The 7626-nt window shown below is 38.8% G+C and overlaps 1 long non-coding RNA gene across 2 annotated transcripts; it reads right to left on the bottom strand.

The window, feature by feature from the left end:
- Window positions 1-2521: 2521 nt before the first annotated feature.
- Window positions 2522-4322, bottom strand: LOC128484426 (uncharacterized). Of its 2 annotated transcripts, none has more exons than XR_008351150.1 (3): window positions 4240-4322; window positions 3824-3879; window positions 2522-3379 (listed from the first exon to the last, which is right to left on the bottom strand). It is a non-coding gene; the product is annotated as an uncharacterized LOC128484426 (long non-coding RNA). The 2 variants fall into 2 exon arrangements; XR_008351149.1 differs by having other exon boundaries at window positions 2522-3299.
- Between the last annotated feature and the right edge of the window lie 3304 nt (window positions 4323-7626).

Genomic DNA, 7626 nt, shown 5'->3' with positions numbered 1-7626 from the left:
CTCATTTCATTCCGTGGATCATTTTCATAAAAATGCCGGGTTGGTTTCTGCTTCACCGACAAAATAAAAATATTTGGGGCAGCATCTCGATCGGTTGGGAGGAAGAAGAAGAAGTATTTTCTTTATTGTAATGCTGGATCATTTCAAACGGTGCCCTTGGATATTTTTGGAAAATATAAGCAACCTGTTTCCACTGCTAACTGCATTTAGACCTACCAATAAATAAAACTCAGAGAGTGTACCTAGTGATAAGTCCAACGACAAGGTGATAAAACTGTTCCAGACTCAAGGTGTGTAAAATGTAGGAATATTTATTTATCCTGATATGGATAAGGTTTGTGGAGCACAAACAAGACTTACGAATCACTCTTTCTCCTGATGATTGCACGCCAAGTAACAAGTTGGAAGGGAGAGACTCAAAGGCAGATAGCACAGAATTCCATATTATAGTCTACTTTTAGGTTGGGAAGGGGAATGTAAACATGTATGGGATAGACATAAAGTTATCCTCAATCTAAGACAAGATCAAAGGTCTTTACATGAGAAAAAAAATGGGCAGCCTGTATGGAACGAAGGGTTCTCATCTGCCATCAAAATTCTATGTTTTCATAAAATAAGACTTATGGGTGAGACAAAAGCCTCTCTCCAAAGCAAATCAGTGTTGTATTCTTACTTACGCTGGTCTGCGCCTGTGAAGTCAAATACAGAGAGAAGCCGTATTCAACTTTGAAGAAAAGAGAACACTTTCCAGCACAAACGTGTCACTCGTTCCTCATCAGCTGCGGCTCAGATTATCTTTTTCTAGATCTGTGTTTTGTGTTGTAGATAAGCTGGTTGGGAAATCTATAACTTGGAGCATTACATGTGCCTAGATAATTATGAAGTATATTAATAATGTTTATTTAGCTTGGTGACAGGTCTAATGGTTATTGCAGTTAAAATACTTTTTTTTGAATATGTAACACAAGCCATCAAGATTGGTTTAAGGTATATACAGTAGGCCCCGATATGTACCCTTGCCCTGGTTCTTAACTGTGAATTAACTTTGATACAATAAACACAATGAAACAGGATTGTGGCAAATTAAGTCCCTTTATTTATTACACAGGAAGGACAAGGAGTCCCCGTATAATGCGGCATTCTCTCTCCCGCTACTGAATCACTGTGCCCTCAGCATCCAGTCAGCGCCCAGATCAACCTGCATCTGGCGTGACACGTGGGTCCGAGGGGCAGGCTAGGGGCTCAACTAGTCGTCCACCCCTCACCGAGAAACAGATAGCGAGCTGCTATCGCTGAGGATCGACGGGGCATTATCAGAATGGCCCTCCCCATCCGCACCCTGGCGTGCTTCTGGCAAAAGGCCCATTTCGCCTATTTCCCTTTGTCCCTGCCCCACATTTTCCCGCCGTTGTAAATCGCCCAGCCTGCTGCTCCTTGTTTTCTGTAACCTCCGTTTTAGGTGTACCTGGGGGCAAAGCTCACTCCCAGGCAGGCCCTTCCTATTTTCTTAGGGAAATCTAAAGGACAACATGATTTTATAAAATATACCAAAAGAGGGAGCCATAGAAATGGAGTATACTGTACACAGAACGGAAAAGCTTTCATTCACTTGCATTTAACTTATATTTTATGCTTAGTTTTATTAACAGAACACAATACGGAGACAACATACTCTTTAAAGTAACTGCAATTATTATGTTACATCGCTAGATGAAAACTAGTGATCCAGATGGATTATATTAGAAACTATCCAGGTATTTTTGTACCCTGGTTATATTAGTGTATATAAAGATACGCCTGAAGGTACATTTGAATCTTTCTTCCCTATTTGGACAGATATGGCATTCGAACAAGTTCTTTGTGGCAAATGCAAATATTTTTAATAATGCATTATGTAATAAAACTAATTAAAATATGAAAAAAACAGAGTTAGGCTGAAGGTTATTCATCTATATGTTTTGGCACCAAAAAATCCCATACCATGGGGAATGTTTCTCCTGGGACACCATGAAAATGATATGGCAAGCAGGGAAATTGTGAGATTTGACTGATCTAGCTTGTCCCTCCCATCATGATAACATAATTAAACCCAATGGCCTTATTTCTAATTATATCGTGTATGGAGTTAGGTAAGTAGTGTTTTATCTGACACAATCAGCTTGATCTTTGCAGATAAAAAGATAGATAAAAAAATAAAACATGTTTAGCATGGGAGTTCTCTTTTACAAGAAAATGTAATTTGCGCATTCAAGATTTTGCCAGGAAATTAGGCTGATTTTATGTTTGATCTGAGTGTGAACTTAAGATGCATAGTAATGATAAAAGTGATATCCTGTGCAAGGCGACCACAATCCACAAAGCTTTCAGAGTTTGCATTTTTGTGGCCAAAGTACGGAAACATGCTCACATGTCAAAAGGTAGAGATTCAACAAGACTGCAACAAAGTAGTAATGCAGTCCGGGTTCAGGGTATGCAGAGTTTAATCAACCTGATTACATCAGAGCCAAATCACAACCCATGAACAGTAAGTCAAACAACACAACTAAGTAAGTGCTCAGTCAATGAGGTGTCTGGTTCATAAGAGAAGCACAGTACTGGGGTTAAACCTAAATGCCTCCAAACAACAAGGTATGTATAATATCTTAGCACACGAGTGCCTTATAATCTCCAACGAGAGCTCCCGCATACATTCAGCATTGGTGGGTGTTGTCGCACACATTAGGGTTCACTAAAGAGAGAGTTGGCTGTAGAGTATGCAGGATAGTAGCTTCAACTCCCTTGCGTTCAGTATTAATTATGCCAACACTAGAAAATTACAGCAGCTGTGCTGGCTCTTTACAATGCATTATTCAATGGATGAGAAGAATTTTGAGAAATCTCCCTGAATTAACTATACATGATATAGGGCCTGCCACGTTATTCAGCAGCAGAAGCTTCCAGGGGTCGGACCTTCATGTTGTTTTGTGAAGTCGAGGAGTTGAAATCACAAGTGTCCCACAAACTCTTCTGTCAGCTCTTCCTTCAATGAATAGACCTCATTCCATTGCCCCTGGCATCTATCCAGTTTTGTGGATGTGACCCTCTTGCCACATTTCTAGTTTTACCATGGGTATGGTGGCCCAGGGTTGCTGTACGTGCCACGTATGTTTCATTGTTTCTATATAAATCCAGATGCAGATGCTCTCTATTGCTTGTCCAGTGCTTGGTGAAGTTTGGATATATTGTACTTGCGGTTCTGGTTTTCTCATGTTTAACCCCACCTGAACCTTCCCTGCCTCAAATCTTGGACCTGACTGTGACTACAAATGAGTAGAGAACACGGAAATTAGTATTACAAGTAAAGCAGTAAAGCGGAGGCTCATCTTCCGGTGAATTAATTCTGGGAAAATAAGGGTTGGAATTAGAGATGGACTTAGATGAAATTCTAAGAAGTACAGTTAATACCCATATCGACAGGCCTAATTGGCAAACTTGCTTGTCATACTCGCATGTCGGCTGCTAATAACAGTAAATATTTCCCCCCTCGTCAAAATCTGTTAAATTTGGCAGTGATTGAGGACTAATTTTACAAGCAATGAACACATTAAGGCACAAATGAAGATATTGCAATTGTGAAAAATATATTCTATAGAATGTCTGAGCTTTGTATAGAACGGCTGAATCGTACAGTTTATTACGTATAGATAAGGAGAAAAAGGCTAACAATCGTCTACCATATAAACACTGCATAAGTTGTTGTAGCTGTATAAATACATTATAAAAACATCTGAAAAGAGTAATTTTTAACGCTACCAGCTCTTTTTGGTTATGAATAACCACTAACCTGTAAATACATGGCTTTATGAGTATTATTAGCTTCTCATCCACCACAAGGGCCACCTAGGAGGTAGAAAACACCATCGCTTAACACACACAGAGTGTCTACAAATGTCACAGACCCCAGCATGTTGTAATAGTAGGAATTCTTATTCTGAATTATAGGATTGTGTCTATTAAAAGTTGAAAACAGGCAATGTAGTGTATTTACACTGCAGGCTACAGCTCATCATTAAAGTTCTCTGGCACAGGCTGTTTCACCAAATCATCCCTTAAAAACCAGTCGGCTTCTATACCTGTGATTTAATTACACGCATCTGAGCCTTAAATATTTACTATGTGATTGAACAGTTTATTAAAAATAAAGTATTTCTGTCCCCTAAAAAACAAAACCCGCGTGCACAAAAATAAACAGTTCCTGACAACTTGGTCTTGCCGTGATTACAGAGTAGTCATAATGCTGATCATGTGAATCCCAAATCAGCAGGTTCGCTGTATCGGGTTCTACGGGAAAAAATAAATAGTTACTTTGAAATGACGAACACAGGTTCTTTCAGGGCGCACTTTAATTTCTGATCGCTGGGAGAGTTATTCATGTAAACTGAGAACAGATGAACTGATTTCAAGTGAAACGAGACACATTCAGTATTTAAATTTTTTTGGTGTAATTTCTGGTCTCTAAATTATTGTTTATATCAAATACGGTATGTATGAACAAATAAGGATCAATTGATATTGGCCAGTACTAAACGGAGGCGCTCTTTCTTTAGACGGAACGCTTATGTTATAATATAATATGTTCTTATCTAGCATTATAATCAATATCAATTGAAAACATCTGTACAGTTATGTTTATAATTATATTTAATTAAAAAATAAGCCTAGAAATCATTTTTTCTGTAAACAACATAAATATATATATATAAAAACCTATATTTTGGAATTAACAATTTCGTCACAAGATGAGATGATATCTGATTGGATCCTGGATTACTCACAATTAAAAGAGATGTCTAATTCTAACCATTTTAATTTTTGCTATTGACCATAAAAACCTGGAGCCACTTTTGGCTTTATATGCATCTTGCCAGCACTGGTCACTGAACTGATGTAAAGTATTGATTTTTGGGCACCGGGCCTAGTGATTAGAAGATTAAGTTATAATAATTAAGTAATTTAAGTACTTTTTGTTAACCCTTTGAAGAATATTGGGGAGGAGGAATACCTCCTTTGTTGGCTTCATTTTCTGGCCCCATTTCACACTAACCTGAACCCTTTGTACTAAGTATGTTAATGGAATTCCATACCTAGTCAAGTGGCACTTTCATTAATGCTAATTATTGGCCTGATATCTAAACTGTATAGCTTAAGCAGGAACTCATACAGGTGTATCATTTCTGGAATCCTGTCACTCTTTTGTTTATCCAACATATACATGGGGAGAAAAAAAATATATAATGGTGCAATATTGTCCCTTTGGGCCAACTGGTTGTAAAGTGGTTTGGCTGTTCTCAAAGCAAACCCTTGTCGTTGCATTGCGTTGTATGGTTCTTACATGCAATTTGGCTGACAACGTCTCTTATCTGTAAGTCACACGCATTGAATTGCGCCGCACAGATGTATATGGAACTGTACTTTCTGACTACAACCAGATTTACTCAGGAATGTTGAATCAAGCCACCAAGTTTTAAAAGAAGATATTAAAGAAGTTTTTCTTGATGAGCTCGCTTTACATCACGTTTGTGGGTGCTATTAATATATATTTTTTTTGGGGGGGTTGTCTATACAAAATTGAACCATTATATTTTTTTCTCCCAATCTACATGCTCCCATGCTGTATTGATCGTTATTTTAATTCCCGGGTTGCTGCAGTACTTTGGGAACGTATCAATCTTTTATTACTATCTATTCACTTGCTTACGTGGAATTATTTTTTCACTCTTAACTCTTTGGTTAATGCTAATTATCGGTCTATTCTAAGCTCTCCAACCTATATCCTCTCTTACTGGACCCTGGGTTCTGTATAAATTGATAACAGCCCCTTTAAGCTGGTTGTTCTCTATGGCACAGTCAGATTGACACATGAGTTCTGCCGTAGAACAGTGACATATTCTGGCCGACTAGGCGCAGGCTGAGGCTAGGTTTCCTATAATAACGGCAATTCAGCCACACAGCGTTTTTTTAGTGAAAAAACGCTGCGGCCAGATGTTAGCTGTTCTTCAATAGGAAATCGCACAATGCCATATCCACTTGGCATTTTCTGTTTGGCGTTTTTTTCAGTCCTCTTGGGTGTTTTTCTGCATTTTTGGGCTCTGTGGCAGTTTTTCAAAATGGCAGCATGTTGACACTGGCATTTTTTGCAAGGAAATCTTGGCGTTTTTTCTCCAATAGAAGTCTATGGGAGAGAAAAAACGCCATGAAAAAGCCATGTGGGTTTTGCCTTGGCGTTTTTTATGGCGTTTTTTTCCACAGTTACAATGCAGAGGATGGACCCAGTATCTGTGTGTAGTACGAGAAATAGGCTGGAAACAAACAGTTTCACACAAAACAAAGTTCATATTGAATTTTACACCATTTGGAACAAACATGCCATTACAAACAAACATACCCGACTGGATCCTGCGTGCCAAAAGCAACAGCAAACAATTTGCACCATCATTTGGGGCAAATCTTCCCAGAGGAGCAGACATTCGGAATATAGCATGCCTTACAAACCACAGAAAAGAGACAAAAGGGGCGTGTTTAAATAGAACTCTACCAAGTAAATGACATCAGGAGGGGGCAGATACTTGCCATTTATCCTAATCCCTTTTAGCTGGGGGAAAATTCCAACGTGTAAAGGCTGGAAAAACTGCCTAAGGTCAAAAAAGCAATTTCCACAGAAAGGCTAAAACGCCAGAAAAAAATCCAGAAAAAACGCAGGTAAATGCAGTGGCAGTTTTCTTGGCGTTTTCCTGGCATTTTTCATCAAGAAAATAACGCAGGACAAAAACCCAAGTGGAAACCTAGCCTAAGGGTGGCAGTTCCAAGGGGATGGCAGCTCCTCTGCCATATAACAAGGAGTTGCTACCTAGCGGGACAGTTAAAAGGGAGATAACTGACCTCCCTAACCAACCTATTAACACTATAGAGGGTTGTGCACACAGTCCTCCATAATCCCCTCTGCACCCCTTTAACAGTAGCTGCCAGTGCTGTCCTGGTAAATATAAATACTCCATTGCTGTAGAGTTCTGTGAGTAAATCTGGTTCCAAAATGTCCCATACCTCTAAAGAGTAACATGTGAATACGTGAATTCCATTTCATTTAGGAAGAGTCTCTCGGAGAAATGCAGTAACCACCACGGGAGAAGTCACCTTTACATTGTGGTTTTTTTTGTTGTTTTTACAAAAAATAAATTTACCCATTAAGCATTAGTTCTGCAGTCTTGTCCTTGTAAGAAGCTACAACAGTCAGAGGTTTATGCCATTTTCACTAATTTATTTTAAAAAACTTGTTACCTATTATTAGGAGCTATTATTAGGAGCTGTTATTTGTACAAGCATGATAATTATTAACTTGTATAAAAAAAAACCCCTGATGATATTGCAATACCAATGTAACCCTTGTGGAGGTAGCTTTCCGACAACTCTCACCAACAATTTTACACCAACTTTACAGGAAACTTTTACTATCCGATGGTACTCTGCACACCCTTTCTAATATAATTACGTAAGGTAACCAGACCTTCCTCCGTAGTTTAAGCTTTACAGGTGTGCCATATCTGTGACTCAGAGAATGGAGTGGAGTGGTACAATGCATGACGTCACCAG

Source organism: Spea bombifrons, chromosome 3, assembly GCF_027358695.1.
Source record: "Spea bombifrons isolate aSpeBom1 chromosome 3, aSpeBom1.2.pri, whole genome shotgun sequence".
Lineage (NCBI taxonomy): Eukaryota > Metazoa > Chordata > Amphibia > Anura > Pelobatidae > Spea > Spea bombifrons.
The sequence above is the reverse complement of the archived record's forward strand: the minus strand, read 5'-3'. Positions and strand labels throughout refer to the sequence as shown.